The sequence below is a fragment of the Triturus cristatus genome, chromosome 3_1, assembly GCF_964204655.1.
Source record: "Triturus cristatus chromosome 3_1, aTriCri1.1, whole genome shotgun sequence".
Taxonomy (NCBI): Eukaryota; Metazoa; Chordata; class Amphibia; order Caudata; family Salamandridae; genus Triturus; species Triturus cristatus.
In genome coordinates, this window is record NC_140583.1 from 570,774,669 (window position 1) to 570,801,437 (window position 26,769).

At 44.4% G+C, this 26,769-nt stretch overlaps 1 pseudogene; it reads right to left on the minus strand.

Annotated features, from left to right (window-relative positions):
- Window positions 1-24,526: 24,526 nt before the first annotated feature.
- LOC146860572 (F-actin-capping protein subunit alpha-1 pseudogene) lies at window positions 24,527-25,402 on the minus strand (annotated as a pseudogene).
- Between the last annotated feature and the right edge of the window lie 1,367 nt (window positions 25,403-26,769).

The following is a 26,769-nucleotide window of genomic DNA, read 5'->3' on the forward strand; positions in this document are numbered from 1 at the left end:
GCCTGCGACACGTGGTGCCACTAACCCTGTTCAACAATAGCCGGTGACACGTGGTGCCACTAACCCTGCTCAACGCAATCCAGCGACACGTGGTGTCACTAACCCTGTTCAAGGCAAGCCGGCGACACATGTTGCCACTAACCCTGTTCAACGCAAGCTGGTGACACGTGGATGAGGGCTCAGGCCTACCCTGGGGACCAGTAGGTCCCACATCCAGCACATTGTCACAAATCATGAATGGCAGAGTCCACACCAGTGAACGCACGGATGGCACACATGTAAATGCAGTGCCCGTTGGTAAGTCCAAAATAAACACACCACACACCTCCAGCCCACAGTCATGCAACTCACGACACTGCCAATGGGCACGTAGCACAACTACATTCAACATGACACACAATATGCCAACCGACCAGACAGGACAACACAACTCTATTGGGAATCCGGCCTTGCCATGCCCACAACCCAGCCATGGCATGGCACCACAGACACACAATAGCAGGATGTGAGGAGAGGCATGGAGCAGGCATCTGCGAGAGCGGCAAGTGACTAAGGAATGTGAACCTACCCAATGCCAGGTGTGGCATGGAGGTGCCGGACAGACCACAGAGTGCAAACCACGGAAATGGCCATGTGGAGATCAACTGCTGGTGCATGGAGTGTAGTGGCAAGTGGACACTACCATGTCCCCACAGGCTGTGGGGCAGAACGTGGAAATGTTGCATGTTACGTCCACCCCTGCATGCGCATGCATAGTGGGTTGGACCTGCGTACGCCAGGCCTGCGTAGGGGTGTGAACAAAAAAGACCGTCGCACTGGTCGTGGTTCTCATTCGGAATGGACAACGCGTCTGCCAGGGTGGTGCCTCTCAGCCTGCCACCAGACCTGAGCCGAGCACGTGGGGCCTGCATCCCTGTGTGCCTGCTGCACCCCGGGCCACTGGTCCCCAGACCCATCATGCCTGCCCCAGTGCACCAACGAGGCTCCGCTCACCTGCCTACACCGGCGTGTGTCAAAGAGGGCCAACCACGTGCCGTGCAAGCTCTAAGCACCAGTCTCACGACCTCTGCAGCCTCCGCAGACCATCGCAGGCCTCCCCGATGCTGGCGCACATTACTCCTTTCTCATTGACATACTCCACCTGCGTCCTCTTTGGCCTAGTAGGTCCCACATGTGGAACTGTGTCCTGAGTCCTGAATGGCAATGACGTCAAGTCCGTGGCAGCGACCACAGCACCAGACTCCCTTCGATCAGTGAGACATAATTCCATATTGCAGGCCTGCGACATGTGGTTCCACTAACCCTGTTCAACAATAGCCGGTGACACATGGTGCCACTAACCCTGCTCAACGCAATCCAGCGACACGTGGTGTCACTAACCCTGTTCAAGGCAAGCCGGCGACACGTGGTCCCACTAACCCTGTTCAACGCAAGCTGGTGCCACGTGGATGAGGGCTCAGGCCTACCCTGGGGACCAGTAGGTCCCACATCCAGCACATAGTCACAAATCATGAATGGCAGAGTCCACACCAGTGAACGCACGGAGAGGAGTAAGAGGCTCAGTCCGGACGAAAGCCGGATCAGAGTCACAGAGGTAATCGAGCACTATGAACAACTGACCTGGTACCATCAACCCTGTTCACCGCAAGTCCACGTCCCGTGGTGCCACTGAACCTGAACTTCGCAGGCCGGTGGGGCCATCCAACCTAAGCCAGCGACACTCGGTGAATGGCACGTGCTGACCACTGCCTCAGACCTACACTGCGGTCCAGTAGGTCACACATGTGGAACTATGTCTTGGGTAAGATGTGGAGGAGTTCACACCATTGGACACGCCTCATCGCAGGCGGCATCCCCTAACAGCACTGGTGCCACTAACTGTGCGCAATGAGTCATGGGCACCATCTGGTTGGACCTTGGTGGCGTCTGAGTCCATGGCCTGGTGGTTTTCTGCATCTTCATCTGGTTGGACTGGACTTGGTGTCCAACATGTGTCTGTTCCATTCATCCCCCCATAGTGACTGTTTCAGCGTGGTCCTGCCCTCTGCACCATGCCCTAAGGGTACACCTTCCAATGTCCACGAGATACTCCGTGACAAGCCCCTTTGTCATCTACGGAAACCTGCTCTGTACTCGTGACCCTGCCCCAGTGCCCCGCAAGTCAGCGGCCCGTGGCGGTAGGCCTGTACAGGACGCTGTACATCCAGGGCCACTAACTCTGTGCAGCACAAGTCATGGGGCCTTTATGGTTGAATGGTTGTGTCCTTTACGATGTACACTGTTGTCGATTTCTGACTGCACCAGGCAGCCCTTTCCGACTGGTGTGCACACACCCCACACACATCCAACACAGGTGTCACTCAGTATGTGTGCCTGCTAATAAATGTGGCCATGCGCATGTGCCAGTAGCCATTCAAACCATCTGAGCAAGTGTGTCCGTGTGGTCATTGTGTCAGCATGATGGGCACGGGCCCTGCAACATCACAGTGTGCTGTCTTCAGCGGATATTACCATGCACCTCAGCGTTGGCAGTGACCCTGGACATGCAGCCCCGCACGCACCCCCCTGCATGCACAAGCGGCATGTGCTGGTCTGGCGTACGTCAGGGCAGTGCAGGGGTGTGCTGATTCGGCAGGGAGAGAAGGGCGTGGCTTGGGCCTGGCCTTGGGCAGGAAGTGCGGTAAGCGTGTCTCTGTGTTGTGGTGTTGTCACCACCAGGGCCACAGTAGTCGATGTTGCAATGTGACATGCACCAGGAGGGCGGGCCCGCACGTAAGGGGACATGTAGTAGCTCAAGACCGCTCGGGGTCTTGGCACATGCATGCCAAGTGTTATGTGTATCAGTCCTGCGGATGCATGAGTCAGTTGCCTGGCCTCATTCGCAGCGCGATCACAGCCAGCCATGGGCTGTACACCTTCAAAGGCCAGTGTCACAGTCTTGTTGGCATGCTGCTGGACATGCGCGGACAGGCATTACAATGGTGTGCCGCAGGAGTGCATGTGATGCAACCACGCAGCGCACACAAGTGTGGGGGCTCGTGGGAGGGATGAGCAGCTGTGTGGCAACGTAACACACAGTGAGGCCGCTCATGTGCCACGTGCTGGGTATATCATCCATGATTCCCAGGGTCGCAGACATCCCACCACACCCATGACAGACCTCTGTACATCTTCTGTATGCATGCAGATGGTGAAGTTACTGTAGGGATGAAAGGTCCTTTGTCTGAACTATCAGGCGGTAGCACATCTGCAGCTCCAAGCAGGAACTTGCATGTGGCCAGCACCCCCTGGCAGATACGATAGCATTTGCTTGCGACTTCCACACTAGGCACTGCCCGACATTTGACCAACGTGTACACATCCCACACGCAGAAGTCCTTGGTTGTAGTTAGCGTGCGTGAAATGGCCTTCTCATGTACTCCCACCCCACCCCAGGCCTGCACCCATTGCACACAGACACTGCTCATTGCATTGAGCTGTGCCATTTCATCCACCGGACTGGTGCAGGGCAAGCCAGTGCCGCCTCAAGCAGAGCCACTGACGCAATGGCAGACCATCCCGGACTCCAGTCACGTGGACTTGACTCCAGTCACGTGGACCTGTACCATGCACATCTGCTGCATGTACTGGGGGCACTGCCATTGGCAGTGCTGCGGATCAGGTCCCGGCTGAGCTTCCGCCTTGCAGACGTCACCTGCGTTCAACCTTTGTTGCATTGTCGCTCGTGCATATCCGAGTGGTCTATGGATGTCTGCCACTCCAAAGTAACGGTAGCTGACCTGGATTACGACGTGTGTGTGCACCCCCTGTTGACCCACGGCCAGGAGTGTCATCGTGATGCCCGTTTATGGCATGCATGGATGTTTACAAAAAATGAGTTCTGCGCGCTACAAATATGGGTGGTTAGAAGAAGCTAAATATTCTGTGAATTTTTTATGTGCTCCTGGGGTAACGTGCCGGTCAAGAACGTCAGTTAGCATGAAAAAGGCAGCACAACGCTACATGGATGTGTCCCCCTGGGCACTAAGTGAGTCTCCGGGTGGAGGTCTTTGTCCAGCTTTGAGTAGGTTTAACTGATTCTTCAAAAATAAAATAATAAAAAGCGTATTTCTTCGTGAAGAAAGTTTTATTCACTTTTCCTTGAAGATTTAATTCTTTAGTCGTCTTGTGTGTCTCATTTGTATTTTTATCCAATGCATTTCTGGATTGAACAACCCTTCATCAGGGACAAATCTGTAATGCAAAAATATTATGAGGAAACAATAGTGTCTTACATGAATCAATTATTAGTAATGTGGCATGCTCTCCAGCATGGTTGTTATTGCTTTTAATCTGTGAGCGAAATCATTGGTGAAGTCATTAAGCACTTGGTAGCAGTTAATGAGAGAAGAAACAAAATGATTAGTCTGTTAAAAAATTGTGGATTTTATAGGGGGAGTTGTGTGGTTCTCAACGTGACCGTGAAAGTGTGCTATTAGTAATTGGTGCAGTTTATTAATTCTTCACACATGGAAGGTGAACCCTTAAATGCTGCGTTTGAAAGGTTCAAGCAAGTTTATATATCGTGTGGGGAGAATACCTTGTTAAAGGTGGACGCTTGAGTAACACGGTTAGCGGTAGTGATGTTTAAATACTAACGGCTGGTACAAGCAGCAGGAACGCTGAAAGCTATTGTGGGGGACACATCCATGTAGCATTGTGCTGCCTTTTTCATGCATGGATGTTTGGCATGCAGGCTGGAAACTGGACCTGGGTGATTGCACGAGTCGTCATGTACAGTGAGCACATTGAGCCACTACTCGGTGTACATTGGGTCCAGTGGTTGGAGTCAGGACATCTGTCCGGGTCAGCTGATGGATTACGTCGATGACATGTCAGATATGGTGGACAGCGATTTCTCATTGGAGATGTTGGCCTACGCAGCTGCACTCATGTTCATGGACGAGTGACAAGGTACCTGCCGCCACAACTGGATGTGACCCATTGCACGTGTCCCGACGGCTGGTTGCATCTTGTGAATCTGGTCACATGTCCCAAGACGACAGTGGACACGGCTTCATTGGCCTGGACTCATGATCCAAGCACGGACAACTAACGCAGGTTAGTACTGACATGTGTTGGTGATGGACTTCCCTGAGGTGGACATGGGCGCTTCCCTACGTTCCTCATTCAGACATGCTGCTGCATTGGTCTGCATATCATGGCACTTCTCTGGGCCGTACTGACACGCACTTGTTGATAAAGTTTCCACACTTTCACTTCCAACTGTGTTGTGTCTTGATTTTTTTGCCAATGTGTGTGTCACAGACTCTCTGGCTCCCTGCCATATGTGCATTGCTACCCCATCAGGACTGTGGGTTTGTACTTGTGCATTACCATGTCCCTGTTTCGCGCTTAGCCAGATGCGTATGGACGTTTACCAGCCACAGGCGGATGCACTTGTGTCCTGTGTTCAGTTGTGCAAATGTTGGTGGTTGTACCACATTGTGTTCGATGTTGGGGTCCTCTGCTTCCTATGTGTGTGTGCTGCATTGTGTGTGAGATGTCCCTTCAGCTCTGATTTGGCTCACCCTTCTCCCTTTCGGGCAGTGTGGTTTTCACTTCTGTGCTTGTTCAGTGGTGTGATATTGCTGGGTTGTGTGACTTTTGCTCCTGGTTGGTGTTGTTACTCTTGGGCATGGTTTGTCTGCAGTTGTGCTGTGCTTAATTGTGCATGTTTGGCATTGTGCCCATCTCTCCCCGTCCCCCAGTCCCTGCTGGTTCCTCTCCCTGTTGCTGTTGTGTCTGTAGTTTTGGGCAGTTTCCGGTCCCCGAGTCCTGCCACCATCTCCAGACTGATGTACTGGACACCATTTCCTTCATGTCATCCAGCTCCTGGTGTGGCGCGGGACACCACATTGCTGCCTTCTTGTTGTTGGCGTGTTTCTGCTTGTTTGTGCCTTTTGCATCATTGTGGATGTTCTGGTTTTCTTCCATTATCCTTCTCCGCTCTCAGGCTGCATTCACCTTGTTCAAGATGGCCTGCCATGTACAATGTTTTGTTGCCAATGGGGCTTGTGGGGTTGTCTGCTGGCTTGGGTTGCCTCCATTGTGCTTGGCTGTTGTTTCCTGTTTGGTTTGCCTTTCTTTTTCAGGCTTTTGTTGTGCTTATTCCCGCCTGCCGTGTGTGTCGTGGGCCTGGCGGTGCTTATTCCTGCTTTCCTCATCGCGAATGGCCTCATCGCACGTTTTTTTGTGTTGTATTTTGTGTTTTTATCTCAGTCAAGGTGGTTGTATAGCGGACATTGGCCGCGTTTTCGGCGGACTATCGCATGTGACGTTGACACAGAGTTATTTTCCCGCCAATTCAGAGAGAATATGGAGGGGAACAAGTGTCATATGGTTTACACCAGAATACAGATCTAAAGGCAGACACAATATCTTGAATAGAGGTAAGATTCAACAGGTTGCTATCTCACATACCATCTCTGAAAGAGGTAATAACGTTGGAGTTGGTTTCAATTGAATTTATTCAATGCAAGGACACCGTGGAAGGAGAAAAAACAAAAACAACATGGATAACGTCATTGATTGCACAAAAAATACTTCAAGTGGACCACAGTTTTAAAAACTGGGGGATAACAATCACTCGATACAATAAGCCAGGATATCCTGAATTGTTAAACCCAGGAAACACAACAGCGACTCAAGCAACTTTAAAAAGATCTGGAACATCAGTGCTGAAGGGAGCAGTGGGTGACTGTCAAACGAGCAAGGAGCTTGTTCCCCTGAACCCCTCCCCCCAGGACTCTACCATGTCACCAAGCTGGTAAACAGACCTAATATGGATTTCAAGAACAAAAAATAACCAAACAAATTGACAGTACACTAGTCCATAACGAAGAACCAGAAATTATGGGATTCTATGAATATGTCCATGGAACGTAAACGGTCTAACAAACAAAATGACTGACCCAGATTCTGTCACCTACATAAGGTCATTTGACATCGCGGAATTACAAGAAACCTGGCAAACAGACCCTCCACACCTTCAGGGATTCTTGTGCTTCTTTACTAGTGCACTTATGATGGCAAAATACGGTCACCTCCAAGGTGGTCTAGTAACTTATGTTTCAAACACAAGAATAATTACAGCCAGGGAAACTGGACCAACATCCTCAGGATCAATTCCAGTAAACCTGCTCACTCCGCCCTCAACACCAGATAAAAGAGGTACCAATATTACGATAATTAAAGCTGACGTCCATCCAAACGGAAAATAAAGGCAGCAAAGGAATTATGCGATTTTTTGGAAGTATGCATAGGCGAAGGGCCTTCAACAGACCTTTTGCTCACCGGGGATCAAACCTCAATCTAATGGACACTTCATCAGATGAAGAAGTTCTATTGCACAATTCAATCTGGAACATCCCATTGCAAGGGAGACCACGATCAGATAAACAAACCAAAACCGGAAAGGGGGTACTGGAGGAATTTGAGCATCTTAACCTCAGAGCAATCAATGGAAGATCTGCTGGGGGTAACCACCGCAACAACACACTACTCCACAAAAGTTAACACAATAATAGAGTACACCTTCATCTCCTTATCCCTATTTCAACATATATCTTCATTTCAGAAGGGCCATAAAGCTGATAGTGACCACCGGCCCCAAGAAATCATGCTCAATACAAACATGCCTAAATTTGAGCGGTCTTTGGCTCCCCAGGGATCACTTTTTACCATCAATTTTAAAAGAATCAAGTTCGCTGTAGCAGCTGATAATATCATACTGGAAAATGCAAGACAGCATTTTGATTCAAGGGTAGGTTCAAGTGAAGTCAAGAAATGGTGGAACTTTACAACAACTATGGCAGCATATGTTACTAGGATTAAACCACCAACACAACAGAGTCACAGCAGTATGAAGTATGTCTCGCAAAATTACAAAACGAAAATTAAGCTTGCAAAAAATAAAATTTGCCAAACGTTGAGACATCTTCCAGCAGTTAAAATGCAACTAGAACTGCTCGGAAGCAAAAGGTACTGTTAAAAAAAAAACACAAATGGGTAGTTAATAGATCTGTGGAGGACGATCTCTGGGCAAAACTACACTCTGACACTAAACAAAGTAATAGTGCTAGGTTCCGGAAAACTATAAATCAATTTATACGCCCATCACATGATGGAGTTTCTTCTAACATCTCAAAAGAAGTATGGGCAAACTACCTCAGGAATAACTTTTATCAAGACACGGAACTCAGGACTCTGGAATCAAGAACCAAAAATGTTTCAAGAGGTGTTACTACTAATATCGCCTGGACAGTAAGCGACCACAAAACCCTGGTAAACCAGAGGATCAATTACTAACGAATGATGCTCTGATGAGTAAAATCAACACTATCAAGCAGCAAATAGGAAAAGGAAGGAGAGAGAGGGCTCCAGGTCTGAATGGAATTCCATCCGTCCTTTATAAACAAGATGCAAAGGAATGGGCGTTAGCGCTGGAACCACTGTTTACGGAAATAAGGTTATTAAACACACCGCCTTTTTCCTGGAAAAGATCAATTATCTCTCCAATATTTAAGTCAGTGGACAGGACATTACCACAGAACTATCGGCTAGTCAGTCTTATGGATAACAAGGCAAAGTTTTTTGCAGGAATACTTTTAGAGGAGTTGCAGGCATGGGCCAAACAGAATTCTGTAATTCCACCTAATAAGACTGGCTTTGCTAAAACAGTTGGAACAACTACTAATATTCTAACCATGGCAATGCTAATAGACAAAGCTGAATCAACAAAAATGCCCCTATATCTATGATTTATAGATTACAAGGCTGACTTTGACAACCTAAATCGTAACACCTTATGGTCCAAACTGAGTAGCCGGGGGATCCCAAAGCCTCTGCAAAACATGCTGATCAATCTGCACACTGACACATGGGTTAAGATAAAGCTGGGTGATGTGTCACTCCTGTCAAGATGCATTCCAACTAAAAAAAGGCTCAAACAGGGATGCGTTTTAGCACCCACACTGTTCAACTTGTTTTTAGCAGACCTCATCACGATATTAAACAGCTGTAACTCTCACACCCCTAGGCTAGGTGGGCTAACACTACCGTGCCTCCTTTATGTGGATGATATAGCCACACACAAGTAGGCTTACAACATCTTTTGAACGTCACGCAGGACTATTCCAAATTAAATGAACTAACTATAAACCTAAAAAAAAACAAGGATCATGACGGTCAACATAAAATAGGAAAAAACCTGCAGCTTGGTTTTAGGGCAGGACACCTCGGAATATAAATATCTAGGCGTGAAGATAGACAAAGGCGGATACTTTATCACACAGCAAACCAGCATCAGAGGTAAAGTCCTTCCCTTAGCAATCTCTTTAAAAGCACCAAACAGCAAACTAAATGGTCTGTCACTCCTGCCCTTGGCACAAGTGAAACGTGCCAAACTTCTGCCAACAATTGCCTACGGTAGTGAAGCACAGAGAGGAACAGATGTAAAAACTCTTGACAACATAGTTATAGCTGCACACAGGGTTATTCTTGGTCTGCCCAAACATACCTCAGCAGTGCAAATCAGGCTAGAGTTTGGTATTCAGAAACAGTCTTTGGCAAGACAGGGGGCATACATTATTACCTGTGACAAAGTACGGAAATCTGACCAAGGAACCCTAAATGAATATCTGTGGATGGAGCTTCAGCAACAAGTAGCTTCACCCGCTGCCAAATACCTTAAAAGTAACTGGCCTAAACCAGCTCTGGGACACTCCTACAAACAATATAATATTCAGAACATTGGTCTGGAAGACGTTCAGATATGTCTCGTGGATTGAGGACAAGGCATACCTCTTGAACAGGTCACATGGTTGGATGACCCTAAACATGTACTCGGTTCCAGCAGCTCAGTATTATCTTGATTTGGGTTATGCCAAAACTACTAAAATTAAGTTCTTGAAGTACAGATTTGGCCTGCTACCCTGCATTCAGCATCTCCCGCACTGGCTAAAGGAGAAGGCGGGCTCTTCCTGCCGCTTATGGAGCTCAGTGCCAGAAGATCTGCTGCACCTGTTATGTACTTATAAAGAACTGTTGGAAGAACGAAAACAGCTGCTAAAACGCCACTTCAATCCGTGAGGGATACGCTTTAGAAGACAAGCAGTGCTGGCCTGTTTTACACGTAATGACCCACAGTTGAACTGCTGCCTGGTGAAATTCCTGAGGCTGGTGGAAAAGAAAATGACAGCACTATAGCCATAACCCAACCACAGGACAGCATCCACGTAAAACTGCAATTCTATCATAGAGGCTCAAAGAGGGCAGTTTTTTACTTGTTTCCACCGGTCTTGGCACTTAGGCACCTTATTAAAAAAATCTCAAGAATTTTATGCACTTAGAAGCACTTTCATAGAACTCCGGCATAAGAAGTGATGAAAAGTAGTGGACTTTAACTAATTACCCCCGGCCACTAGCAGCATGAGCTGAATCAAAAACTGCTTGGCCAGGAGAATGTCTATTAAGTTGCAGTACTGGTTTAAAAGAAAAAAACTTACATTATGAAATATCTTTTTAATATTGTATGCAGAATTATTTTAAACTGATGTTCTTTGTATTGCAATGGTTTTTATTAACTATGCAAATAAACGTACTTACTTACTAGTGAGGGGTATGTACTCACTCACAAAAGAGTAAACCCATTTCTACCCACAAACTGCACAATTGAATTACTGCAGCCAAAAAGGACCCAAAACAGTAGTAAATCACTCCAGTTCAGAGCTGAAGTAAGTCCCCACCATATATATCCAACCACTGGTAATGCAACACCCTCGAGTAAAAAATAATGGTGATAGGGACTTAAAATAAAACCTCATAGGAAATAATATTCAATTAAATTATTTAAAATAGTTACAAATATTTTAAAATATAATTTAATGGTTGGAAAACTGAACATATTATTTATTTTTTAATTATATAATATTTTTACAACCTTTTTAAAATTAAAATAGGTGAACTATACCTATTTTGCACAGTACATTTCCAGGTTTAATTTAAAGCATTTTAAATTAAAGTATTTTTCAGAACTATTTTATGCAGCTGATTTTTAAAGAATATGATATACCTGATGTGTTAAAATCATCAGTCACCCAAAAAAGTCAGGTACAAGAGTTTGGAGTCGTTCCTGCGGAAGCACATGGATCTCTATAGGAGGCATGCCATTCCCCATATTAACACAGTTACACCTCTGTCAGAACTACGAATTCAAGCACTAATTTGGCACATGATATCATCCAAAAGTGGGCAAAAGTAGGGTTTAAAAAGCTAGCGGACATTTTATCTGGGGAGAGATGGCTAAATATGTCTGAAGTTCACAAGTTAGTTCAAGGAGATTTTCTGCTCCTTGACTCCTATAGAATGCTGAATATAGATTTTAGTAATATAAATTCCAGCCAAATAAGCAGTGGTCACCAAATGGTATCTGAGTTACTTGAAGCTTGTGAAAATAAATGCCCCGGGAATAGAAACGATTGTTTGACCCTATGAATGGCCCGATCTTAGTCAGAAAGTAATCAAAGAATATAGGACAAGCATTTGCAATGCAATCGGTCTCGCCTTTGGGACCTTATATGTATGTAGCTATGCAGCACATTAGCCTGGGTGCTGAAACATCTACTGTTCTTTGACATGGAGGGAAAGTAAGCACCAAATTGTGCAACACGCCAGGGAAGGGGAACACATGGAGAGAAATATTGCCTTTCAGCAGGAAATTGTATAGTGCAAAGCTCTGTTTTTAATATAAAAGCAGGGCCTTCGGTGGCCATATCACTGAAAATTCAAGATTTAAAAAAAATATTTTTGTCTACGGGTGCTTGTGGAAGACAATGTCTATGGACTGGAATCTAGAGAATGCTAAAGTGATTCTGGTATTTTACTAACCTCTGCTGGTCGTTTTCTATCAAGAAAGTTAAATAGAGGCAGTTGCCAGAAAAATAAAAAAAAGAAAGTCCCTCAGCAGGAGGCAATTCTGGCATATTACTGATCTCTGCTGGTCGTGGTCTATGAAGACAGTTAAATAAAGGCAGTTGAAAAGAAAACAAAGTCCCTAAGCGGAAGCAGTATATACTAAAATATATATACTAAAGTATATACTAAAGTATATACAAGAGGTCTCGCATGCTCAACCTAAAAAAAGAAAGTCCCTCAGCAGAAAGCAATTCTGGTATTTTACTGACCTCTGCTGGTTGTTTTCTATCAAGACAGTTAAATAGAGGCAGTTGAACAGAAAAAAAAGTCCCTAAGTGGAAGCAGACAAGTCCTAGGGCTGATCTGCAGAGCCCACAAAGTTCATACACATATAAGTATATACTAAAGTATATACCAAAGTATATATACTAAAGTATATACTGAAGTATATACAAGAGGTCTCGAGTGCTCGACCTAAAAAATATGTAGGATTGGACCTAGCAAAAAAAATGATGGGGCGAAGTTAATATACCAAATTTTTTAGCAAATGGCATTTATATAGAACCCAGCAATTTCTTGCATAAGTTAATCCTAACTTGTCCGGTCAATGCTTTAGATGTACATTGGGGGACTGCAGCAAACTGGGTGCATGTAATTGGCCTGTACCCTCTCATTCAGGAATTTTGGAATGAAGTATTTGGTGAACCAATGGCAGGTTAAGCTAGCTGCCACTACTTTGTGGAAGGTGTTGGGGAATGATCCAGCTCAGTGTCTAACTAATAAATTGGCAACATTATTATATGTAGCAATGGAAGTGGCCAGATCCATTTTCCTTTTCCTTGAAAAGGGTCGGACACATCTGATCCCCACAATGGGGGAATGGCTCTGAAAAATAAAGCATGTTAGAAATAATGAATGGCTAATCGCATTCGATAAACTCTGGGGTGGCTCATGGTCAAAGTCGGGGGGGGGGTCAGTCTAGTAACCTGGATCCTATATTATTGCTTCTTTGCACACATCACTTCATGCACTTTCAATGGTTTGATTAGGAACGAAGCTGTCTAGGCGTATTCTTTGTATTTTTCTTAAGTGGAGTTTTATGTAATTGCTGTTTTTCTTGATCCTGGATGAACTTTTATATGAATTGTATTCTATAGCTGTATTTATTGCGGTGTATGTATATTATGAATTGATGTATTTTTATCTCAATTTTTAAGATTGCAATGAAAAATATGTTAAAAAAACCTTTTTCAAATTAAAAATTAACTTAAATTTACATTTTAATACTGTATTATTAAATTACTTATTTCTAAATGTCACTTTCAATACTTATTAAAGCATAATAAAAAAAAAACATTACTTTGTGTGGGAATTTACAATTTCACCATAAAATCTTTAATTGAATTTAATAGATTATACATATAATTCTAAATTATGTTAATAGTCTGTGGCATATTTCTTCTTTTTGTTCTACATTTAAAATAAATATTTAAAATTAATTTCCAATAATACTTACATTAATATTTAACAAAAAATATTTTACAAACCTTTCCAAGTTTAATAAACTTTTAAATTGTCCCTTATGCTTTCCCATAGGGAGATCTCCACAGTCGGGGCAGATCTCCCTATGGTAAAATATAGGGAAAAGACTTTCTTTACTTAACGCCACATCTTATTATCTTTGCAATAGAGCGGTAGATGATATTGGGTTGTATGTCACAAAAGCAAGGTCACGGATATCTACCCACAAAAGTGTTGACTGGAGAATATTGACTGCCAATACATAAAAAATTTAAGAATATTTAGGGAAGTATAGATTTACAATACTTAAAGAAAAAGTAAATTTATACATATCTAAATATATTTAGTTCGATGATATATGGGCTAATCAAAAGTATCCCATTAAATTGCAGTCCCTATGCAATATGTTTGTGAAGGAATAGCAATTGTGAGTGGTGCAATGTTAATCACTCCTGATAATTACCAGATGTGATAAAGTTTGCTCCCTCAGTTAAATTTTGGCAGGTCAAAAATGTTGAAAGTTAAAAGGGAAAAAAGCATTATTTTTACCAGGTAATGGGGATTTTGGTGTGATAATAACTAAAATCTGGGTGCTATTGCCAGAAAAGTCAAAATAGGTGCTCCTCATTACACCTTTCAAATTTGAGTCAGATTTTATTGGATGCAATTATTACCAAACGTGACAAAATGTATTCTTAATTATGGTCATAGTTGTAGTTGATTTTCTGCAATCAATATATTTTTTTAGGTTGATGTGAAAATACCATATTCTGGTATTATATTTCGATATCGTAGGTGCAATATTTGTGTACGTCAGTATTCCTGACATGTTATTGTGATTCTCCCTTTCTGGTAAAAGCCATTTCCAAAAGCTAAAGAAGAGTAAGGCTACCAGTGCATTTAAAGGGGAGATTGAGTTTGTTGGATGTCAGTCACTGACAAACATGGAGCAAGTAGGGTTGGTCAGATTATCGTAAACACAAATATGATCTGTCATGAATATCATCTTCTATCCTTTTCAAAACTTTCGTCCCAATGAAAAAATATTTTTGCAGACAATAGTCATGACTCAATTTTTATGTCAGGTGCTAGTCTGACTATAATAACCTGGTACCAAGCTATGTAGGACTCTGCTCAGGCTGGACCCCTGTTGCTGTTTAGAAAGCCCTGATATGAAGAGCAATGCTTTATTGTGTGATCAGCAGATTCTGCAATTGAATATCAGAGAAGCAGGTCAATACTGCAACTGTATGGTCAGTCATTCAGCTTATCAACAAGGCGTGGATAGAAATCCTTATTAAAACACGTCCTACCTACCCCACAGTGCACCATATCGTCAAGCACTGCATGCACGGCCAACCTTCTTCAAGGAAACTTTGGAATGACCCTCCAAGTAAACTGCTCTCTCTTCCTGTGTTCTCTTGGTCTTTCCTCCCCACCTGGAGACGAATGCATATTTTAAAAGTATGGGTGCATTATTTGTGAAACTTTAAAGACCGAATGACATGGGACATCAGTTTTCATCTGTGTCGGCGATCGTGATCTGGTCATGGATATGTAACTGCTATGCAAACTCAAGAAATCAAAAGCATATTTGTAACATGCAGATATGTGGAAAAAAATATCATTACATATTTGAAATTATTTTTGGTAGCTTTTGGTGCCCTAGCTGAGCTCAAGACATAATAAATCATTTAGAGGCATAGGGTAGGACTGTTACTCATCTGTGTTTTGCCATTTTCTGAGGTACATCCCATTGGCACAGGGAGAGCAGCTTCTAAAAAAATGTGGAGGAACTTCCCTCACCTCAAATCCTTCCAATGTCTTGCTACAACTCTCTCCCAATACCTTTTCCATGCCCTCGTGACTCTCCACTTCCCCAATTGCTCAAGACAAGGCCCATACCTCACTGCTTGCTCCATGTCTCTGGCCCATGTGACTATTCTCCTTTTGTACTAGCCCCAAGACTGAACCATTTTACTTATCACCAGCACTAAGACTACCCAGACATTTCCCTTTTGGTGTATCTGACACTACGTCCCTGGACTGGATGTTTGGCATAGAACTGTAACTACAAATTAGACGGAAATGTCCAGAACCCACATTTCAAATGGCATATGCTGGAAGGTTTCTCCTTTCATGGTAGGGACATTTTGCAGGTTTTGGCTAAAAGACCACCGTCGTTTACTCAGTGGTCTTACACCAAAGTGATGGGGCCAATAATGGGGAAGATACATCATGCTAAATTAGGGGCAGTCTTGTCCAGTATGAAGATGGAGTCAATGGAGGCTCTGCCATCGATTCGACCATCTTCAGCATCATTAAGGGAAGCAATGCAGTGATGGGAAGGCAGAGATTTTGTTACCACTGGCCTCTAAATTAAGGTCACTGTAACTCTGCTGGGAAAGAGAAAGGTGATTACAAAATAGGGGCATGCAAAAGACTAAGGGGCATATTATCAAGGATGGTGTTAAAAATTATCTGGTGTGAACATGGGCTTCTATTGGAATTCTCCAGGGCATATTATCAAGCCCATTATCGCCGTTTTAGCGACAGTTTTCTGTCGCTAAACCGGCGATAATTCTAATGCCGTCCTTGATAATAAGCTCCTAAGAGCTCAATTGAATGTTTATCAGAGTGGGCGGCTACCATAACCAGGAAGTTCTCGTGCCCAGCCATATCTGTTGTTTCCCTGTCTTATTTAATGTTGGGATAGATGTCAGGTTTTTAACAGCAGAACCTCATCTGATTTCACTGTCAGGCACCTTTGGCCAGCAGACCATCTGGCTTGTGTACATTGGAAGGCCGACTCTATTTAGGATGGGTCTCCTAAATAGAGACATCAAAGATTGGCAGGAAAATTAAATCAGTGCTTTTACGACATTTTTAGCATTCCAGAAACAAACAACTTTTTATGGGGGGGGGGAATGTTTGAGAAATTCAGAAGCATATGGCAAAGTGGCCTGACTAGCATACATTTTCACCATAGTGACAGGAGCACTTTTAGAACATCAAAATACAGCAACCCTTAAGAGTCTATACGACTTTCATGAGGGATTATGACCTAGGCAAAGACATGTATGAACTTTGGTGGCCTATAGGAGTAGCTGAGATGAGTCAAAAAAATTATTTTGGGTCCAGAATCTGTCATAGCATAAAAATGATTTCAGTAGGACAAGGCTCCAAACAATGTCCAACAAACACCCGGATAATCTTGGTTAGTGAGTAGATAGCCCCATCAGATGATCAATAGGTGATAAAAATGGAATAACATGGGTCAACAAATTTGTATTCTTGTTGCTGCTCCTTCCACTGATAGGTATTTGTGGATATGGATTTTCTAAGCGAGGATAGAGGTACTTCTTTAGTCTGAGGAGTTTATTTCTTGCATGAATGCTGGCAGGGCATCCTGGCTCTTCTTGACATTAACTTTAGCTGTTATGGTCCTTGTGCTGAATTTGAAATACTGCCTAAATGAAGACTGGTTGGTTGCAGCTCCTAACCAGTTGCAGACTGTACTTTTAGCTGGGAGTGGGCGGTTGGGGCACAGACGCACACATAAAACAGTCACTCACAGTCATTCATTTACACATGCATGTACACACGTCAATTCACAACATTCACCCGTAAATATACATGCACGCACAAATGCACACACCAAACATTAAAAATAACATCATATTTACCTCTGCAGCTCTGCTTTGGAAACCTCAGGAGTGTTGGGACAGCTGCCTTACCTGACTCATCACAGAGTGGGATGAGGTCAGTGAGACTAATGACCCCAACCCACTATGTGATGAGGTGTCAGTGATTGACACTAGGCCCTGAGCAGATAAGGGATAAGAGCTGAAGTTCCCAGGTCCAAGGCAATAAGTGATGCTCCCAATAATCATGAAGGGCAGGGCCTTGAGGTGCTTTTATTTATTTATTTACTTGTGCCTTATAAAGCACCTGGTTACTCCAATTCAGAGTGTCCCCGCGCTAGAAACTGACTGAACCAGAGTGAGAGAGACTGGGCAACTGGGCAGAGCCCACTGTTGATTACATTGCTTCTGAAATAGCCAGGGTTGGAGGTGTCTACAGAAGGCCAGTTCAGATTGCCCTATTCAGAGATCTAAAGAGAGAGAGTTCTATAGTTTGGCTGCCAAGAAACTGAAGGCTGCGCCGCCAAAGAGTTTTCTGTTGTATAAGGGGACTTTAACCAATCCAGTGCTGGCTGACCTCAGGCAGCACCAGGGATGGTAAGGTTGGATCATCGGATGCAGGTATTGTGGACTTTTGCCCTGTAGTATTTAATGAACATAACATAAGGCTTTAAAGGATATCCTGTCCTCCACGAGAAGCCAATGGAGAGTTTCTAAGGCCCGTCCTGTGGGGGAAAATTTAGGGATATTCAGCAGCATTCGAGCGGCTGCTTTTTGAACCCGCTGTAACCTGTGTATACTCCTCCTTGACACCTGTAGGTACAGGACATTTCAATAATCTAGTCTAGAAGTCACAAGGGCCTGGACTGCTGTTTTTTGCGCAGTCAGGTATAAGACCGAGGATCTTTCTGATCCTTTTTAAGAGCCCGAAGCATGAGTCTGTGAGGGTGGATATTTGGTCCGTGAGGGATAGAGTACAGTCAAGCCAAACTCCAAGATTTTTTACTTAGTGGCTTGGAGTTGGGGGAGATCCCAGCTCACTGGGCAACCAGCTTGAGGCCGAAGATTTCACCCCATAGGAGTTGTGACTTCCACAGTATGGCAAGTTCAGCTCAGGCAGGCAGGAGTGTGCACATTTACTGCATGTCTAGCTCCTGGCTGCCTGACCTGAAAATTAAGAGTGTCAGGATGACCTTTGCTCAGCCTGACAGACACTATTTATGGAGGCCAAAATGCTAGGAGGTCTGGCTCCTCAGCCCATTAGGGTGGGTTGCTTCTGACCAAAACCTACAGACAGTAGATATAGGTCACGGCGCCCCCTCAACAACCATCAAGCTCAGGGCAATGGGCACACTGCTCTTTGCTCCAAAGGCTTTAACAAACCTAGCTGTTATATCTCCACAACTTCAAAGCTACCAGACATAAATTCAGTTAATTGGTTCCAAATACAAAGTAAACACAAAGCAGGCAGGACATTGCAAACCAGGCCTGGGAGTCAGTCATCATACAGTTTAGTTCAATACTAGTAACAAGAATTCAATCAAGTTATCGCTCTTTGATAACAGCTCTCCTCACTTTTTTCAAAAGGTAGCCAAAACATCTTTTTCCAAGGTTTTTTCCAAGGTTATGGCACTCAACATTGCAATACAAATGGACAGCTGTTAATGTCAAGTGCATATCATACACTGATATGCCCTTAAACTGATTCACTCCCTAGGACCGGTGCTCAGTTTGCAGCCCGTGTCACCTGCTGTTGCAAGCCGACTTGTCCTACTACCTGCATTGGGTCTGCGCCGCAGGTGACACCGTTACGAGGACTGTTTCCTCTAATCGATTCAACTGGGGTGCCGCTCGTAGCAGTTTTCTTTGCACAGCACCGGACTTTTCTACCTGGCTCATTCCGCGGGACTGCGAGGACCAGCAGCCACTGTTTCCCATTCAGCTGGTGCCTCTTCCCGGTGATTGTTTCCAGCTTCCCTGCTTACCTACATAACTGCTCGCGGCCCCCGCTTCGCGGGAGCCGCTCGTAGCAGTTTTCTTTGCACAGCACCGGACTTCTCTACCTGGCTCATTCCGCGTGACTGCTAGGACCAGCAGCCACTGTTTCCCATTCAGCTGGTGCCTCTTCCCAGTGATTGTTTCCAGCTTGCCTGTATTTAACCACGCCCTCTACGGGCATCGCGGAACGTGCACGGACGGGCGCCGGACGAAGCCCGGGCCAAGGGCGGGCCCGTCTGAGCCCGTCCGAGTACGACAGAGGACGGGACGGGGCTACTATTTTATTGCCACTGGTCGACAGTTTGCGAGTCAAGATATTACTATTTAAGAGGTATTGTATGCTAGTCCTAAGGGATACGGAAACCCTGGGTGGATCGACCAGGAAATGATCTGGAGGGTCGCATCCCTTACCCTCGAAATAGCAATCAAATTATCAACCAATACTGTCCGCCCCCGCTCGAAGTCTTCCATCATAATAATAGATTCAGTGTCCTGGACCTAGTTGATTGACGCCCAGAGCCTAACGAGTTATTTTCCATGGCCAGGGTCCATACAGCCCTACAGAACATTCACGAAGGTTTTAAGGAGTTGAAATATAATTTTCCTAAGCAGGGGCTCCTAGAAGTACTGCCAAACATGAATGATACAGTGTGCCCATTCTGGAAAAGCCCAAGGAGCAGGGCTATTGAGCCACTAATAATGCCAGTGTTGGGTGGGCCGGAGAAGGAGTGTGTGCGGGGAAGTACTGGTAGGGCACCTAATCCATCTGATGTAAATAGGTATGCTAGCAATTTGACTGTTACTATAGGGGAGCCAAATGTGAATACCAATATACTTTCCTGGAATGTGGCTGGATTAAAAAATAAACTGATTTGCGAAGAATGGGGCAAGTTTATAGACACATTTGATATCTGTCTAATGCAAGAGACTTGGGCCATGGATAATTTCCAGCGGACTGGCTTTGTGTCTTATAATACACTTGCAATAACCAGCGGCAGGGTAAGACCTTCAGGGTGCCTAAGTATCTAGGTGGCTCTGCATTTGGGAGTCACAGCTAGACAGCTCCCAGCTAGTTCAAATGACATCCAATGTGTCTTACTTGACTTGCCAGGGAACAAACGTTTAGCAAAATTGAACATCTACTCCAGACCTTCTCCGAGCGGGTTGGAGTCCAGGGTTATTACACAGCTGAATGCCTGTGTTCTGTCCCTGGACCCAGAGTACTCTGTGATAATAGGCGGTGATTTTAACTGCCAGTACGAACCACTTAGTATGCTGGATTTAGATGATCCGATTGTGGAAAATGCACACTGGAATATCCCTGAGCCCTTGATTCCAGTGGCTAAAGCTTGGACTCCATTGGCTTTGCAGATTACTGCTTTTACTCTTTCTTTGAGCTTGAGGTCATGTAATGGTAGATTCAACTCTGACAGACCAGGTCATGCTACGTTTAATAGAGTGGGGCAAACTTCCATTATAGATTATATTATGATTGAAACAAGATCCTGGGACAAGGTTTTGGATTTTAGGATCGTTGACCGAGATGACAGCGATCACAATGCCCTGGTCATGACCTTAAAACCAGGAAGTTGGGGTTTGACCAGTTATGAAATCAAGCCCAATGTGGAACCACAAGCTCTCATTCTGTGTAATAACAGACGGAGAGTAAAATGGCCACGTATCTTGTCCTGCCCGAACAAGATGGCTGAGATATATAGACTGGTCTTACCCCACTTTTGTGAAATGGCCGGAGAAGGGCTGAATTGCTCTATCACTGCGGGGGGTACTAGGCCAGTTGAAATTCACAGCCAGTTGGCCTCTAAACTATCGGAGGTGTTCTTTCCGGTTGGGAGCTCCAAGGACAAATTGGTCAAGACCAATGCTTGGTATAATGCTGAGTGTCGGAAGTTGAAAAGTGAACTGATCCTAGCAGTCAAGGCCAAGGATAAAGAAAGGATTAAAATACTCCGAGCACAGTATAGACAGAAGATAGAAAGGGCAAGAAAGACTTGGGAGGATGATAAGTGGGAGGAATTAAGATTAGCCCTGCAGCATAAAGATTTCAAATCCTTTTGGGCTATTGTTAGTAATGGCAGAAAAGAAAATGAGACGACAATATTCTCTAATATAGCCCCAACAGCTTGGGAAGATCATTTCGCGAGCTTATACTCTTGTATGGGCCCAAATCAAATAGCTTCTACTGCCTTACATTCTAATTTTGAATGTCAAGCAGAAGACGTTCCGGTCATCACGACAAGGGAGGTGGAAACTGGCATTTACAAACTTTTACCCTATAAAGCGCCAGGCCAAGATAAGGTTCCAGATGATCTTTTTCGCTAAGAACCTAAAGTAATGGGGTCCCTATCTCTGTGTTTTGTTTAACTCTATACTATTAGGTGCGGAACCGCCAGAGACCTGGCGTGGAGCAGAGATTGTGCCCATATATATAAAAGGATGCCCTCTACAACCTTCGAACTATAGGCCCATAAGTCTGATTGATATTACTCAAAAGTTGCTTGGACGTATAGTCCTGGATAGAATTCAGACTTGGGAGGTGGAAAATGATATTTTGAGTATCCTACAGGTGGGTTTTAGAAAGGGCATTTCTACAATTGATCAGGTATTTCGACTCCAGGTCCTTTACTGGAAAACTGTGAGTGTGGAGGGTGGCAGCCTCTACCTCATTTTTGTTGACAAGAGGTCAGCATTTGACCTGGTGCCTCGAGAAAAATTGTGGAGAGTTCTCCAGGAACTTGAAGTCCCTCCGTATCTTCTGGATGTCCTGAGAAGGCTACATTCAGAAAACTTTGCCCAGGTTAGATGTGGGAAATATGGAGAGCTGTCTGCTTGTTTTCCAGTGAACAGAGGAGTTCGTCAAGGATGCGTGTTGGCACCTACCCTTTTCTGCTTGTATGTCAATGGGCTTATTAATCATCTTGAAGGCATTAAGGATACTGATGTCCCAAGACTCGCCACGGGTAGGGTACCGGCATTGATCTTCGCTGACGACACTTTGTTGTTGTCCCGAACATCTACCGGCATCCAGCGTATTTTAGACGGCTTTGTGGATTTCTGTAGGGAAAGAGGTTTGGAGATTAATCTAGCAAAAACTAAGTTTATGATCCTCAATCCCCCTAAGCATACACGCCCGAATCCAGTTTTGAATGGTATTCCACTGGAGCGAGTTAAGACTTTTGGATATCTTGGGATCACTCTGCAAGAACATCTTGGGTGGGAGGTACAAGCTGCAAACTCAGTACTAAAGCTGACCCAAATTGTAGGAGGAATATCTAAGCTCTTTCGAGGTTCGGTCTTTAAGCCTGTTGCGCCAGTGGTAGAAATTTACTATCCGGACCCGGCAGCAAGAGGCTGTTTAGGCATATCGCGGGTGTAGAGCAGCAAGGGCGGTGTGCCATTTTGCTCCCACCCCCCTACCGGGATCCATGAGGCTTCTAACGGACTGGCCTCTCTAGTAAACTCGTTCCTCTCCCCATAATTAATTACTTCACTTGGCGGAGTTCACACTATTCAGTGTTTTTTTGTTTTTTCACACATCAGCCCACGGTTGGGTGGACCTTAGAGAGTTCACACCACCGGGGCTGTGCACATCCCCCTCTGGTCCTGACGAATGCCCGATTAACACTCCATGAGGCAGAAACATGTTGACCGCCACGGAGTGAACCAGGTCTTTTATTTTTTTGACCCTCACTCCTTTTTACCCCTTTCCATTTAAGCAAAATTAATAAAGTTTCTTTTTTGACTTGATTGGATATTTTAAATTCACTTTCCCCACACAACCAACCCAGCTCCGCAGTAACCTGGCGTCGCAGCACACTGGGATGACATTCGGTCGTCCCAGTGGAAGCCCAATGATGAAGCATGTCACCAACCAGGTTGGCGAGTGAGGGCTTTTTCATACCCACTGGGTACTGTTCCATAGTAGCCAAACTTACTTCCTATGAACATAACGGTTCACAGGGAATCTGAGGCTCGTTGCTCGTTTGATTGATGTATTGCATTGATTAGAGTGCCCCCTGTTCCATATTATTGTACACTGGCTTTGTTGTTTTTGGTAGAAATTTATAAGACACAAGCTAGAGCAGCGTCCACTTATGGAGCAGAATTATGGGGACATTGTAAGCCTCCAAGCCTAACTAGGACTGAACATCTTTTTATGAGAAATCTGTTGGGCTTGCTCCCGAACACTCCGTTGGTTCCTATTAGGTTCGACCTAGGGCTGCTACCTGTGGAGGAGGTGGTAGCGTTGCGGCCAGTGATATACTGGAAGAGACTTTGGTCTATTCCGGAGTTGGGTTCTTTTCGAGAAGAATTTAAGGGGGTTTGGCCGCTAATTAAAAATAAGGAAATTCCCTGGTTAAACCATATCAGGGATACCTGCGACAAGATTGGTCTCCCAGAATTATGGGGTTCCCCGGAGGTCTCATGCTTGGCACTCTCAAAGGCAAACTTGGTAGACCAGTACAGGCACTATAATCTTATGAGCCTCCATGTGAATTCTGGTGTTGGCAGACTGACTGCTCAGTTTCTCCAAATTAAAATTAATTACAGGAGGGAGGAATTTTTTGACCTGATTTTTCCTGCTGTTGCTAGGAAGTTGTACTTTCAGCTGAGAATAGGCAGTCTACCACTTAGGTCTTTTACCTCCAGATGGGAGATAAATAAAAATACTGATTGCCCTGCCTGTGGTTTCCGAATGGAAAATGAAAAACATGTTTTTTTCTTCTGTCCTGTGTATCACCAGTTATGTAATCGTTGGGTTAAACCTATTTGTAAAAATCTGGGATTTAGAGATTGTGAAAATGCTTTAAGAGTATTGAAATATGATACTCACCCTTCGATTGTCTTTGCAGTCTCCCGTTTTTTAAATGGTATGTGGATCAAACGTAGAAAACTCTGTAATTAAGTAACAAGCTTAAATGTATCTTATACCCAATCCTGATTTTATTATGCTGTGTTTTAATGTAATTTATTTATTGTGTAATTGTATGTTGTTATATTTTATCTGTACTTTTATGGCCTTTGCGGCCGAAATAAAGTTGTCTGATGATGATGATTTATGCCTACTTTTATTACCAGCAACACCTAAGAGTTTGTTTTGGCTAGAGAAAATGTCAAACATTCAAGGTAGTAGTGGATTGCATTGGATTGGACTGGTTTGGATTGAACTTGGTTGGACAGGGTTGTGTTGGGTTGAAGTGGAGTGTGGTGGGGTATTTTAGGATGTGGCAGAATTGTTTGAAAGGTATTAAATTGCGGAAGGCAGAAAATGTGTCAAAAAACAGATGGCCTTCAAATAGCAACGTTGTCACAGAATCAAAAAGGCATATTTCCTCTTTAGTGAATTTATTGAGTTATCATAAGCGGCTTAAAAAATTCTCAAAAAATCACTATGCTGTGTCCGTTTTCAGAATTTGGGGTGCCAGTATTTTGTTCCAGTCAAGATTGGCGCGAGTGACTGGTAGCTGCCTTCTGAGTTCTTTTAAGGTTTGGTCTGATAGGATATTGAATTCCTCCATCAGGGCTGTCTGGAACTCTCTGTCAGCACTCTCCACGAGCTCTGTAAAATCTTTCGATGCTTCGCTTTCGTTATTGAGAAATAGGGTTTCTTCTACACTCTTGGCGGCAGTGAGGTGGATATTGCCATTTTCGTAGTAGTGAACCTGCACCATGATGTTCCCCATTGCCTTGGTAACGGGTGGAGTCAGGTCAAACATCCACTCCGACTTCCACAGTCCATTCCAGAAGGATGAAGGCTTGAACTGGTGGCCTTCGATGCATGCCACAAAAATCTTCTTGCCACGCCCAGGTTTCCGGTAGACACTGCAGTTTCCAGCACTGAAATTCCTCTTCACATACTCACTCAGACTTTCATTGAAGGCCTCTCTCCACACCTCATCTTCATTCGTCTCTGTGGGATAAAGCTGGGGATCTTTAATTTCACCAGTCAGATGGCAGTAGTGGAAAGCCACCTTCTGATCGGGGTCGAAGAAGCGGCTGTTTCCCAGGTCATTGTGGCGAGTGAGGAGCACCTCCAGGCCATCTTTGACCATGGGAGTGAAGTAGTCCTTGTTGTGCAGTGCCCAGGCCTCAGCTGCCTGTTCGTGCATTATCTTGTCATCCTTAACCAGGAAGCGAATGTCATTGAAGACACTGATGAATTCTCCCGGCGGTGCCTGCCTCACAAGATTGTTTATCAGAGTTTCTTTAATATTTTGGGGGAAATTATGTTCTTCATTCATCATGAATATCCTCCTCTGGCTCAAAGGAAACTGGAGTTAAGTTCAACCTGAAAGGAGTACACAAATAGTAAATACATCATTTCAAATAAATGAACATCATATTATAGAGCCCAGTTCTTATGTTATCTTCCTAACATGCCAAAACAAACTTGTGATTTCAGATTTCAATATTCATACAGTTTACACATTGAAAAGACAAGTCACATTTTTAGGAAGCAGCATTAGAAAAGCCAAGGCAAGCATAGAGGTCAGTCCGTTTCTTTTTTGTGTGGATTGAGAGGAAACGCTTGATAAAAGCAGGAAAGAAGGAAATAATAGATTCTGTTTGTTCCATTTTTCCCGAGTGTTTAGAGAAACATGAAACATTCAGTTCTGTTTGTTCAACTCATTCCAATTCAATTTTCGGGTGCGTGAAGTGAAGCAGCAGTGCTGGTAAGAAGGGGAATCATCAGCAGTTCAACTGTCCTGGAAAGCACATTCATGCACAGAGTACCTCATGAAGGCTTCTTGTGACACCACTGCATAATAATAGGCAGAACACCCTTGCCTTGAAATAAGAGTTTCTCTATCTACAAGTAAATTTAGCAGCTTGAAGAATTGTTGTGTTGTGTTGTGTCATGAGTATGTTTGCTCGGTACAAACAGCTCCTGCTTCAGCGCCAGAATACCCTCTCGGGTGAATTGTGCGCTATACAAATACACGTAACATAACATAACACACAGTGAAGAGCACCAACATATATTGTCACTCTGATTTCGAATGTCCTCCAGTCTCACTATATTTTGAATGTCACATTAAGGATTGACAAATGTTGAGCAGCGCTGGTGTCTTTCTTGCGATTATTGTATAGCAGTGCATGTTCCCTATTTGTCTGGTCTCTGCTGTGTTTCAAATAAAAAACACCGGCTGGGCATTTTGTACATGTCTTAAAGTATACGGTATTGAGGGATGCCAAGGTGCATTTCCAAATATGACTGCTTTGGGCTTTTCTTGAAATTGTTTTCATAATCATTAGTTTGGAACTGTTTAGCTCTATGAATCCTTAGGGCCATATTTATCAAGGGATGTGTCACTTTTACACCGTCGGGATGCAAAAGTGACACAGCCCTTGAGATGCGATTCATCAAGCCAAGCAAGGCCACCTTGCATTACCCTGAGTGGCTTGATAAATCCAGAGGAACGCAACGCAGAGCAAATCGCTGCATTCCGTTACTCTGCCCCAGGGCAGGGCCGGACTGGCTGTAGCAGGCATCGGGCAATCCCCCGGTGCGCTGCACGGGTGGGGGCCGGTTTTGTTACAGGGCCGTTTTTGCAAAATCGGCCCTGTAACAAAATCGGCCGAAAACCGGCCCTGGCAAAGAGCTCGGCGGCACCCTCAACCCCCGGGGGGG